At 48.3% G+C, this 13,145-nt stretch overlaps 1 protein-coding gene across 2 annotated transcripts in view; it reads left to right on the top strand.

Annotated features, from left to right (window-relative positions):
- The window catches only part of TRPM8 (transient receptor potential cation channel subfamily M member 8), a 103,561-nt gene that overhangs the window by 47,440 nt on the left and 42,976 nt on the right, over window positions 1–13,145 (top strand). The gene's annotated exons all lie outside the window — the stretch shown is intronic.

Here is a 13,145-nt window from a genome sequence, read left to right as displayed (position 1 = left end):
TCTCTGGGCAGCCCATTCCAATGCCTGAATGCTACTTCATCATCCAGTCAATATTCTGGGAATTGCACTGGTTGCTTGTGGGGAGGTATTTAATGATCCTCCTCATGCGAAATTTGCTATTTCAGAAACAAATTGGGCATCATGGCAGGATGAGGGGGAATGGCTTTAGGCTGAAGAAGGGTAGATTCAGATGGGATATTGGGAAGGAATTCCTGGCTGTGAGGGTGGGCAGGCCCTGGCACAGGTGCCCAGAGAACCTGTGGCTGCCCCATCCCTGGAGTGTCCCAGGCCAGGTTGGACAGGACTTGGAGCCACCTGGGCTGGTGGGAGGTGTCCCTGCCATGGCAGGGGGTGGGATGGGATGGGGTGAGTTTAAAGTCCAGTGCAACTCAGTTCTGAGATTTTCTGATCCTGACAAACAGGTTGAAGGACTCTCGGGGGGTGTTTTGGTACCAAGATGTGCTTCAAGGTGCTTGGTGTGTGCTGGTTAAAGGAAGGGCTGGGCAGGACTGAGGGGCTGGATGTTCTGCTCAGTCAGTGTTGAGGCCTCACTGTGCACAAAGGAGCAGGGACTTTGCAATCCTTCCCCCCCAGCAGCTCTGCCAGGGCACTTATGAAAATCAAATTTACCTTAAAAGGGCAAAGTGTCTCTGGAGTTTACCTTTGTATTAATTACCTTCACAAACGGGTCATGGCCCCAAAGGGGAAACAAAAGATTTTTGAGTCCTTTACTATAAAAAACACATGAGGGTTTGTAGCAGTGGAAATTTGAGCAGAGAGATGAGGGTGAGGAGCTGTTGATGGCTGAGTGTGCTGAGCACTGTACATCCAGTTGCTTGGAGGTGGAAATTTGGAAAGCACAGTCACTTGTGCATCCTTAACCTTGGCTCACAATTCAGAGGTGTCCTGGTGGGGTTTTTTGCTCCAGGATATTCACTCATAGCTTACAACATGTCTGACTCCCCTCCTGTAACATGTTCTGTGGCAGAACCTCTGCTTTGCCATGGGATGTGCATTTCTCTTCAAGGTGTTTTCAAAGTTCTGGGCTGCATTGCAGGGACAACCCAAAACTGAAGGCTGTATCTGAATGCTGACCACTGACACAGCAGTGCCTGCCCTTGCTGCCCTGTGGATGGCAGAGGAAATCAGTCCCAGAAGTCCCTGACTGAGGAAATAAGCTCAAAGAGCAGATGCACCCACTTGGCAAGAGCATATGCAGCCAATACTGTACATGGGTGGTTGTACATTGCCTGAGAAAGGTTTTCTGAGTAGCACAGTTCCTGGAATTAGGATTATTTGTTTTATCTTTCTGGATTTCTGTGGCAAATATGGTACAAATGAAAGTTGCATCAGGAAAAACAAATCTCTGCTGTTGTGCTTGTGCTGATGCACAAATGCTGCTTTTGGCATATATTCCCAAATTTGGCAAAACTGAGGTGACTGGACAGAACTTGAGTGCATTTGTCTGTCTCCAGTGGAACCAAACATGATGCAATGAAGTCTGACTAAACCACACAGGCAAACACATTTTTATCCTGAATTAATTTGTCTGTGGGCTTTGGTTCAGTGCTGTGCACAAAGGGTGAAACTGGCTGTGAAGGGGACAAAGGGCTCATCTCAAACACACGGAATTGCTCTGACAGTGCTCTGCCAGGGCAGTGCATTTGCTCAGCCTTGGCTGCAACTGAGAGCATTCTTGATATGTTTGTACTCACAGCTCAGGCACCAGGCAGATAATGGCATGCAAGTCCCATGCTCAGTGTCCTGGTGGCTGTTTGGAGCAGGGGAGTTGATACCCAGGGATCTTTGGGCACTATTTTCCTGCTTTTTACCCTTGTTAGGCCAGTTGCTCACTGTTTTCCATTTCCCTGTACCCTGATCTTTGTTAGAAATGAGACAGCAAGGCTTAAGTAACTTTATCCTTTTCTTTTAACCCTTTTTTATTTTTTGTTAGAGACTTTAGTGTTTCCTGGGCTGGGATTCTGCCCCAGGATGTGCACACAGCTGGTGTGTTGGCACAGCTCAGCTCTGTACTTTGTTAACCCAGCATCTCTTGTACAACTCTAGCAGGAGAGATGAGCCCTGTAGGATGCTGAGCTTCCAACACAGCTAAGGACTTTGCCTAAGGCTGGGAAAGCAGCTGCCTTCTTGTTTAGCCAAGCCCTTCTCCTGGGCAGTGAGCTGCCCTTTGAGGGGTGGGTATTCCCTTGCAGAGGCAGGAGCAGTGCCCAGTCCACTGATCAGCCAGTGCACCAGCTTCTCCAAACCTACTACTGCCTCCTTTTTCCTTGGCCTGGGTGAACCTTGGCTGGGCACCAGGAGCCCACCAAGCCACCCACTCCCCCTTCTCAGCAGCACAGGGCAGAAGTTGAGGTGAAATCCTGTGGGTCCAGGTTAAGGGCAGGGAGATCCCTCACCCATCAGTCATGGGCAAAACAGACTTGGCTTGGGGAAATGAATTTATTGCCAATTAAAAATAGAGTAGCATAGGAACAAACTAAATTTTTGCCCCCACTTTCCATTTAGAAACGATGAGGAAAGAGTTTTTCTTTTTTTCCCCCCCCTGTTAACAACCAGGACATGTGAGGCTCTTTCCCAATACCTGAACAAACCAATAGTCTCAATTTTATTTTACTCTTTTCTACCCTTGTTGCTAAGCTACCAGTGTGAAGTGTGAAACGCTGCTGGGAGGGCTCACTGGCGCTCCCTGGGTCTGTAATGCCTGTACTTAATTACAGCTGGGACTTTAAAAACCAGCGTCTTGCAGGTGAAGAGCACTTTGAGGCTGTGGGAGCACCTTGTGCCTGTGGTCTCATGTCCTTTCACCTGAGAAGGACCATCTCTGTTCCTCTGTCCTTGTGCTCTGGGTGCTGTGCCAGTGCTGAGGCAGCTGCAGGTTGTTCATAGACTTTCCTGTGCTGTGGCTATGGCAGTTTGAGTGGCAGTGGCAGAGCAGCAGCGACTGAACACAGACCATCCCTCTGCTGAGCTCAGGCTGATGGAAAAGGGAGTTTTCACCACAGATGTCACTGGTGGAAAGAGGGCGGACAGCATTTCTCAAACAATCCTTTGCCTGTTCCCTCTAGAAACTGAAGCCTTGAATCCAACAGTAGCCCTCCCACAACATCTTTGCTGTAGTGACTGCTGTGGTGGGAACAGCAATGAATGCCCTCAGAGAGGCTTGGAAATGATGTTGGAGGGATTGCAGGGCCTGGCTGTGCCTGCACGGGGCTCCAGCCTGTGCTGCTCTCGACATTCAGCATCTCCTGTTTGCAGTCGGAGCTCCATCTCCTGGGACGAGAAATGGAGAGGAGAAGAGCAAGAAACAAACAGCTGTTGGCTTTGCACTTGCTCAGTGTGTTCCTTGCATCCTGCTGTTTACCACTCCGCCTCCTGCCTCCAGCGCCAGAATCCAGCATTCTGAAATTCACTTATACAGGCTATTTATAAACTTTCCATGTAATTTGTAAATAATATTGGTGTGAACCTATTCAGCAAAAGTTCTCTGTCCTCCTCTTAATTGCATGTTGCAGTGTTTATATTGGTGGAACAGAATGCAGCTGTAGGACTGCACCTTTCTCACCTTGAGAAATGATTGCTGGGTGCCTTCCCTATGGGATTGATCCTGCTCTATCTCCACGGTTGTGGTGTTTGACCTGACTGCCTTCTTAGTATCTCAAACTTCCTGCAGGTTTCTGTCAGGAAGATGCTGGTGCTCCAGCATAGTCTGTGATGGCATGACCAGTGTCCAGCCCTTGGAAACTGTGTGGTGGTTTGCAATGAAATCATTGGCAAGATCAGGTTCCATGTGGACTTTTATCATCAGGGAGAGAGAACCTGAGTGGTCAGATTTTCATGGGTGTCCTAGGCCTGTCTGTCTGCTGGGCTTGTGTGGGAGATGGTGGTTCTACAAGTCCTCCCTCGCTGTTTCTGGGCAGGTATTTCCCTGTGGTCTGAAATGACCCTTCCCATCTGTGTTTGTGTGTAGCTCCTTCTCTGCAGGGTGAGGAGCATCTCTGAGTTAGGCCAGTGTGTCCTTGTCTCTGTTCCTGGGGTGTGCCCTGTGGTCCTCACCAGTGTATTTATCTGTCAGCAATGAGGCTGCACTTCAGAGCTGAACTTCCCTGGTAGTTTGTGCCATGAAATGCTCTGCTGTGTGTGGGTTTTCCCAGCAAGTGCCCAGGGACTGACTTGGCCTTGAGGTCCTTTGGCATGGAGGGAGTTCTTTGCCATTCTGTGGGAGGCTAAGCCAGAGAGAACAACCCGGCCTTACTGCTTTTGTAATCCCTGCTTTGGCCTGACATAAAATACTGAAAATACACTTTGTTTTGTGCACCTGAACAGCCCCCTCTGTATTTGGGGTAAAGGGGTCTCTATTAGCTGTGGTATCCCCTCCATTCTGATCCCAAATACTAAAATATTAAATAGGTCAAATGCAGTGGAATCAAACCAAGTAAGCCTTCAATTGGGCTTGAAGCTGAACACCTTTGAAACAGGATTTCTGTTCCTCCCTCCCTCATTTGCAATTCATATGACACTCAGCTGATGAGACTGCAAGTGTTACTTGCCAATCACTGAAACACTAAAAGGGAACTTGGGTTTCTATTTTGCCCCAAAACTGTACTATGAGCTCAGAACAGAAGCTGCTGATGGAATGAATTTGAAAACTAGGTCTTGCTCCATTCCTAGGGATTTGCTCCCTGGAGGTGGGTTGGTTTTGAAGCAGGATAAGCGTGTGTTTGACACTAAAATAGGGTAGGTTTGTTTTTTCCTTCCTCTTGCTCTCACAAATAATTAGTTTAAACCTTTTGGGGAAACACTGACAATATAATTTAACTGAGTGGGGCTCTTCTCAGGCTGGCAGAAAATAAAAGTGGGAGGTGCCCATGAGATGGTCTTTAAGGTCCCTTCCAAACCAAGTCCTTCTGTGATCTCATGGACAAGCCTGGTGATTACTCTGTGTTAGTGGCGTGTCTTTGGAAGAACAGTGATATTAAGCAGTTTAAAATTTGAGGTTAATGCAGCTCAATTAGAATTATGGTATTTTTTTCTTTAACTGAGAATGAGAAAGATGAGCTCACAATTAATTCCTCAACAAAAAGCATTATCCTTATGCTGTATACCTAGACAAGATTTATAAACAGAGACATACACAGAATCTGAGCTGATGTACAGGATTTGACAGCCAAAGTAGCTGCACTTGAATCAGGTTGCACAGCACGGTAGTTACTGTGCTTAAAGAATCCCACAAAGGTTTGGGTTGGGAGGGACCCTAAGGCCCACCCAGTCCTCCCCCCTTCCCGCCATGGGCAGGGACACCTCCCACCAGCCCAGGGTGCTCCAAGCCTGTCCAGCCTGGCCTGGGCCACTCCCAGGGCTGGGGCAGCCACAGCTTCTCTGGGCACCTGTGCTAGGGCCTGCCCACTCTCAGCCAGGAATTCCTTCCCAATATCCCACCTATCCCTGCCCTCTGGCACTGGAGCCATTCCCTGTGTCCTGTCCCTCCATCTTTTTTCCCACGTCCCTCTCCTGGAGTCCCTTTGAGCACTGAAGTGAGATGTGTCTGTGCCTCCAGTGAGCCTTGTGAACCCAACAAGATCACTGTCCCACTGCACTGCACCCCAAATCACTGCCAGCTCTTTGGTTGTTTAAATACCAAATAATCTACCTCAGCTGACAGTGTGGTAACAGGCACATCATTCAATTGGCCCCAACAAGCTGTTTCTATAACTGGATACAAGCACTTCAAATACAAGTTGCAAGTATTGACCAAACCTCTTGCAGTGTGCCCTGTAGTCTCATTAATTGTATCCACTAAGTGGATTTTAAATCAGAATCATCAGGTCAACAAGAAAGGCTGAGGCTTTCATTTTTCAATACTGAATTAAATTCATCCCTGTTGGGATGTAATTATTGGATTATTTTGTGCTGGTTTTCTAAGTCAGTATGTTTTGCTCAGTTAAACTTATGGCCACTATTTTCTGAATGCTCCCTAACCCTTTGCTAAATCTACAGCCTGCCTTCCAGCTGGCTTAGGAGGATTTGGCCAGCACTGGCACAGCTCAGATTTGGAGTTCAGGACTGAAATACTTTAAGCCCTGTGTCAGATGTGTTTTGAGCAGGGCTCAGTACTGTATCACTTAACCTCTGCACCCAGACAAGCATAAACCCTCTTTTTTAACTTTTATGGGCCTGACTTGTTATAAATAATGGTGGCCAAGCTGGGCTTTTTATTTTTACCCCCTACACATCACTAATGGTTCATAAAGGAGGAAGGGACAGTGAGCTCTGAGTAGTGCTGTGCCCAAGCCAGAGAGGAGGAGAGATTTTTAATCTGCTTTGAGACATGAAAGCCTTTCCCTGTTATAGATTGGACACAATCCCTCAGCCTGCAGAAAGGGAGTGGAGTGTTCAGTGGGGCTCTGATATGTGGCTACAGGAAAAAAAAAAGGTGGGCAAGGAATAAAGGGTAAAACCAAGCTCTGTTCTGGCCCTCCCATGCTCAGCACTGATCACACCCAGTGCATTTGTACTTCAGCACAGGCAGTAGCTGGATCTGCTGTAGCCTCTGTAAAATTCAGTTCCCAGGATTTAAGTTGGATCCTTTTCTATGAACAGGAATGAACTGTCAGTCTCAATGCATTTTCCCATGGGAGGGGAGACTGAGTTTAGCTCTTCACTTGGACCACATCACCTCCAGTTCATGCCCTGTTGCTCTGTGGCACCTGGGTTACCTTCTATGTGTTCCCAAAGCCAGGTTTTGAGTCCTGGGTGAGGTCTGTGTGTCTGTGAGGTCTGTGTTCTGTTGAGGGTTGTTTGGCTGATGGCACTGAGGGAGCCACGGGCACAGTTCTTGCTGCACAGTCATGGCACACTGGACAGTTCTTTGTTTTGTGGCTGAGATCCACAGCAGAGAGAATTGCCTGGACACAGTCCTGGGGTAACTTCATCTTCACCACAGCAGTGCCTCTTGGGATTTCTGAACATGAGGGCTCTGTAGTGGGACTTGCATCAGATTTAGATTGGGTACTAGGAGGAAGGGATACTGGGAATGTATGTTTGTTGGCTTGATGGAATGCCCGAGTGGTTTGTGTTTGTGGGAGAGGAATTCCTTTCCTCCTTTAGGACAGCTGAGAGCTGTGCTGTCCCTGTTGGTAGCCTGGGATAGAGCTGTAACCTCAGCCAGCAATGCCAGGAGCTCCTTGGAGTCCAGGTGCTTAAGTGAAACAGGAAAGTGCCAACATTTCTGGCAAATCCAAGCAGGTCCTGAGTTGCTTCTCATTCTTATACAGGACAGACCCCCAGACATGATCAGTCATCCAGTGCCTGCCTCTGGTCAGACACACCAAGAGCCAACTCCTTGATGTTCAGTCTGCTTTGACCTTCCCCTCCACCATCCCTCCTGTAACTTCTGCTTTTGAAAAACGTATGTTCTAATAGTGTTGGCCTTAGATATCATGATATAAGTGTATGTAACTCAGTAGATAACCATATGTTCATATCTTTGTAGAAACAGTGCAAAAAACTGCACCTTGGGTGGGGGAACGCCCCTCTATTTTAATCACTTATTGGATCTTTTGCCATCAAAATTTTTAAATAACTAGGCAAAACTTCCCGCTATTCTTCGAAGACTGAATGCGCCACAGGACAAAAATAACTATCATTAATATTGCAAATGCTTATTTTGCCAGAGGATGGCAGTGTGAAAGGCTGCGCGTTGCTCTGGGAATGCCTTTGCTGGGCCGGGAGGGAAGCGCTGTCTGTTGGCACAGGCGACTCAGCACAGCGCTCAGACAGCTCCACCTGCAGCCGAGCTGGGGAAATGGGGCTTGGCACTGGTGGGTGACATGGAACTGAGCTTAAGGACTGCCAACCAGTGACCTTCCCCGACAGTGCTGTCTTAAGGGGAGAGTAATCTATCGAAGAAATTAAGGTGTTTGTTAAAATACTGAGTGTATGCCGGTGAGGGAAAACTTAATATATGTGAGACACTTGGGGAACTGGAGCACTTATTAAAATAACATTGTCCAAAGAGGTCAGTTAGCAAGCTGTGGGCCTCTTGTACTAATTCATGAAGAAGTAATAATGAAAATATGTTTTTTATCTATTTGTGTTTCCATCAAATTGTTGGTACAATCTTAAATATTTATCAAAATATTCATTGCCAGTTTCCAGAGGAGGCATAATTGAACTCTGTGCTCAGTCTTCTCTTAATACCAAATACAGTGGGTTTATTCTGTCTGCAGGGTGTTGATTTAGTGCTCACAGATAGCTCCATGTGCAGTTCAAGCACACCCAGCCAGTTCTCAAGGAGCTGTCCTGCACCCTGGTGTTGGAGCTCCTCTTTCTACGGTCAGGTGACCCACCTGGTGGATGAGGGGAAGGCTGTGGGTGTGTCTATCTGGACTTCAGCAAGGCCTTTGATACTGTCCCCCATAATATACTCCTGAAAAAGCTGGTAGCCCATGGCTTGGACAAGTGTACCCTCTCCTGGATTAAGAGCTGGCTGGAGGGTCAGGCCCAGAGAGTGCTGGTGAATGGAGCTGCATCCAGCTGGTCACCAGTGGTGTTCCCCAGGGGTCTGTGTTGGGTCCAGTCCTGTTTAACATCTTTAGTGATGATTTAGATGAGGGGATTGAGTCCATCATCAGCAAATTTGATGATGACACCAAGTTGGGAGGGAGTGTCGGACCTGCTGGAAGGCAGGAGGGCTCTGCAGAGGGATCTGGAGAGACTGGAGAGATGGGCTGATTGCAATGGGATGGAGTTCAACAAGGCCAAGTGCAGGTCCTGCCCTTTGGCCACCCCAACCCCTGCAGCGCTCCAGGCTGGGCACAGAGTGGCTGGAGAGCAACCAGGCAGAAAGGGACCTTGGAGTACTAATTGACAGGAAGCTCAACATGAGTCAAGAGTGTGCCCAGGTGGCCAAGAAGGCCAATGGGATCCTGTCCTGTATCAAAAATAGCGTGACCAGCAGGACGAGGGGAGTGATCCTTCCCCTGGACTCTGCCTTGGGGAGGCCACACCTTGAGTACTGTGTTCAGTTCTGGGCCCCTCAGTTCAGAAAGGATATTGAGATGCTGGAGCGGGTCCAGAGAAGAGCAACGAGGCTGGAGAAGGGACTGGAGCACAAGTGCTGTGGGGAGAGGCTGAGGGAGCTGGGGGTGTTCAGCCTGGAGAAGAGGAGGCTCAGAGGTGACCTCAGCACTGTCTGGAACTGCCTGAAGGGAAGTTATAGCCAGGTGGGGACTGGTCTCTTCTCACAGGCACTCAGCAATAGGACAAGGGGGCACGGGCTTAAGCTATGCCAGGGGAAATTTAAGTTGGATATCAGAAAAAAATTCTTTACAGAGAGAGTAATCAGGCATTGGAATGGGCTGCCCGGAGAGGTGGTGGATTTGCCATCCCTAGAGATTTTTAAACACAGATTGGACATGGCACTGGGTGCCATGATCTAGTAAATGGACTGGAGTTGGACCAAGGGTTGGACTCGATGATCTTGGAGGTCTTTTCCAACCCAATCGATTCTATGATTCTATGTTTGATCTGCTATGGCTGAAGAGAATTGTTGCAGAAATAAATCCAGGTTTGCCAGGGGAGTTGTATTGTGTAATTTGGCATCTATCAGCTGAGTCCTGGGTTAAAGTCACTTCCTTGGCCTCTTTCTCATGTCAATCCTTAGCTGGTCACTTGTGACAATTAGATCAAGCAGACAGAATGCACAAGTCAGACCTGAGACCAAATTCCAGGCTGAGAGCAGATCAGAGAAGCCTCTTCTCACAGCCTGGCTGTGTATCTTCTGCCCAGTCTGTTATGCTGAGCACTTGTCATTCTCTCCATTGCACAGCTCCATGCCTGGAGATGGGACACCTTGAAAGCTTCCTCAGAACTCGGATGGGGTTTGTGTTCATGAATAAAATATCCCCTTCCTTGGTTTATTTATGGGGCTTGTGTGTTGAGACATGAGTGGTGACAGAAAATCAGGAAACTGTTCTGTGAAATAAAAATAGGGTTGACTTATATGGCTGTCAAATGGTTGGTGTCCATGATGGGCTGAATCTTGTCCTTGTAGCAGAAAATACCTGTTGCCTGTGGGGCTGTGCCAGTGGTGGATGTAATGCTGCTCAGCATTCAGCACATGGCTTGGTGCCCTGTTTGATGCTCCATCACCTGCGTTTCTCAGCATCTAAAGGGACATAAAATTAGCTATTTTCTCCTCAGAATGTTCGGTGAAATAAGTAGTTTAAGTGATACCTGAAGGTTTATTTTCATGTTGAAGGAAACGCCAACAGAAATGTCTCCGTGGGGGAAGTACCTTCCCTGTGTGCTTCCCTGTCGGAGTTGTATTATAGTTAAAACTTAGAGAAGTAGAAACATCCTGAATATGGGAATAACATCTAATATACCACAAAAATGACAGTGAAATGAATGTATCAATACCGTAACAATCTTTTCTTGATTTTTATCAAAATCTGAGAAAGATTTTACTGAGTGGAATAATAAGAGTTCCAAGCAGCTCGAATGAACATCCAAATGAGCTGACAGCTCTCTCATCTGGATTCTCCTCTTACTTGTAGGACATCTAGTGGCAGAAAGGAGACGGGTTCTTGGAACACAAACCGGTATTTTAAAGCATGGTTCTTGTTTAAAAACAAACAGAAAAACCCAAACAAAACTCACACAACAGAAAACACTCCAATTTTGTCCTCTTCATGCTGGTTTGAGGTTGAAAGAATTGTGTGGGGAGGTGGTTAATGTCTATAAACCGTTTGGGGGCTCAGGCACAGAGCAGGTTGTGTGGAAGCAGCAGGGACAAACCAACTGCCTTTTGGTGGTGCTGCTCTGGTGAGAAAGGGCTTCAGGATGTGTTTTACCTAAACCTGTGCTCTGTTCCAGCTGCACACCCAACTGCTCCTGCCAAACCATTCACACCTGAGTTGCTCTTCATGGTGTGTCTCTGGGGTGTCCTGCTGCTGTCCTGGAGTTCTCAGAGCAGCTGGAGCAGCCCCCAGCCTGGCTGTCAGCCAGGAATTCCTTATATTGGGAACACAGGGGAGTAGGGAAGCAGGGGGCAGGAAAACATGCTCTGTGCACTGGTCTGGCTACTCCTGCAGGATCTTTTGGGCATCTGTTGGGAGTACTTTGCAGAAAGCAGCTCAGGTTTTTAACAGGTATGTGAATGGGATGGGACAGTACCCTCTGCCCTTCTGTTTGCCTCTCTCTGGGCCAGGGTGCAACACAGTCCAAATGATGGACACAAGAGGTGTTTCCTGAAGGACAGCAGCTCTGGCCACTGTGTGGCAGTGGGTTTGTACAGAAACTTTTCTGGTTGCTTTTTTCCACTGGCTTTGTAAGAGTAACTGTGGAAATAGAATGGTCTTCCTTTTTCTATTTTTTTGGTCTTTCAACTTTCCCCTGTTCTTGGCAAAGCCTGTGCAGGCCTTTGATGGAGCTGAAAGGCTAATGTGAACTTCTGTAACAGCCTTGGGTAATTCATAGCAGAATCAGATCTGTTGAGAAAATGCACCTGCCTTTAAATCTCTGCTTTAGTGGTTTGGGTTTTATCCCTTTCTAGTAGGTGACCTGTTGGAGGGTTTTTTTCTGTTTTTGTTTCCATTATGTTCTGAAGCCTTAAGGGCACAGAATCCATTTAAAAAGCAAATTGATACTCCTCTGACCCCAGGTTTTGGGGGTGTGTGTAGAAGGGCCCTAATGGAAAGACTGGCTGCTATGTCTGAGCTCTGTCAGTGGATTTCTGCACTTCAGAGTCCGAAGGAGGTCACAGCTCTACCCTGTGCAAGCAGCTTGTGCCTGGTAACACCTGGGCTCTCGGGTTCTGGGTGACACCTTCAGAGGACATGCAAGGCCTGGGAGCCCAGGGATGCTTGTGTGGCACTGCCCCTGCCTCGCTCTGCCCCCCCAGCAGAATGGGGAACAAACCAGAAAAGGCCCAAAGATTCCCTTTCTTTTTCTTGGCTGAGTGTGGTGCTGAATCCTGTGGACTGTCCCTTGGGTCAGGTGTCCTGGTTCTGAGGTGACCCAACCACTCCAGTGGCCCAAGGGCCACTACTATCCCTGGCTGCTAAACTGTGCAGGGCCAAGGTGGAGGTTCTGGAGCTGTTCCAGGCAGGATGCCCATGTGTCAACTCACCTCCAGCCTAATCCAAGGCTATTTGCCATATCAGAGGAGCTGGAGCAACAGTTAGGTCTGTTCTTGTGACTCTTTCCCTCTTCTGTAAGAGGGCACTTGCAAAAAGCAATTGCAGGATGTGAGCAGGAGTTGTCTGAGGTGGGAGAGGGGGAACAGCACATGGAGAAGAGCTGTGCTTGGGGGTGGCAGGCCTTGGAGGAGCCAGGATTGGCTGGGGGCAGTGGGTGATACCACCTCCTTAAGTCCTTGTGTGCTTGCAGAGTTTGCTCCACACTCAGCTGGGAAGGTACATCAGGAATGGCAGCTTTTTTCAGCCTGGTGGGAAAATGTTGTCTTCCAGTCAGTGTAACTGGTGGTGATGGAAAAGTGTGTGTGACACTTGTGCCCTTGGATAAGCCACCCTTGGTGCAGCACAGCTGCTCTGCTCCAAGCCTGGCTGCTGGGAGGCTGAGATGTGACCTCCCAGCTGCTGCTGTGTGCCCCACACAGGAACAAACAGCCTCCTGGGGCCCATGGCTGCCCCTCTGCCCTGGGTGGTGCCCTCTCAGTGGTGGCAGTGGAGGGCAGGCTCAGGTTCCATATGTGACTCTGGTATTGATCACTTCTGGTAGCTGAAAGACAGAAGACTTGGCTGAGTTGAGATGAGCTCAGTTGGTTAAAACTTGGTTGTAACAATGCCAAGGTCATGGGTTCAATCCCCTGTGGGGGCCACTGACTTCAGAGTTGGACTTGATGATCCTTGTGAGTCCCTTCCAACTCAGAATAGTCTGTGATTCTGCGAGTTGGAGGTGGTGTGCCCCCCTGAGCATCCCCCTGTTGTCCAGTGTGCTGATAACCAGGAATGTCTGCAAGCTGTCTCTGAAAACAAGGCCAATTTGTGATTGTGCAGCTTCATTTGAAAATGAGATCCTAAATGTGTGTGTGCTGGGGCAGGTCTGTGTGAGCAGCAGAAACACTGGGGTTTGGGAGGGCAACCTTGACATTCTGGTGGCTT

This window comes from Pithys albifrons, chromosome 8 (assembly GCF_047495875.1).
Source record: "Pithys albifrons albifrons isolate INPA30051 chromosome 8, PitAlb_v1, whole genome shotgun sequence".
Classification (NCBI taxonomy): Eukaryota; Metazoa; Chordata; class Aves; order Passeriformes; family Thamnophilidae; genus Pithys; species Pithys albifrons.
This window is presented reverse-complemented; position numbering and strand designations above follow the sequence as displayed.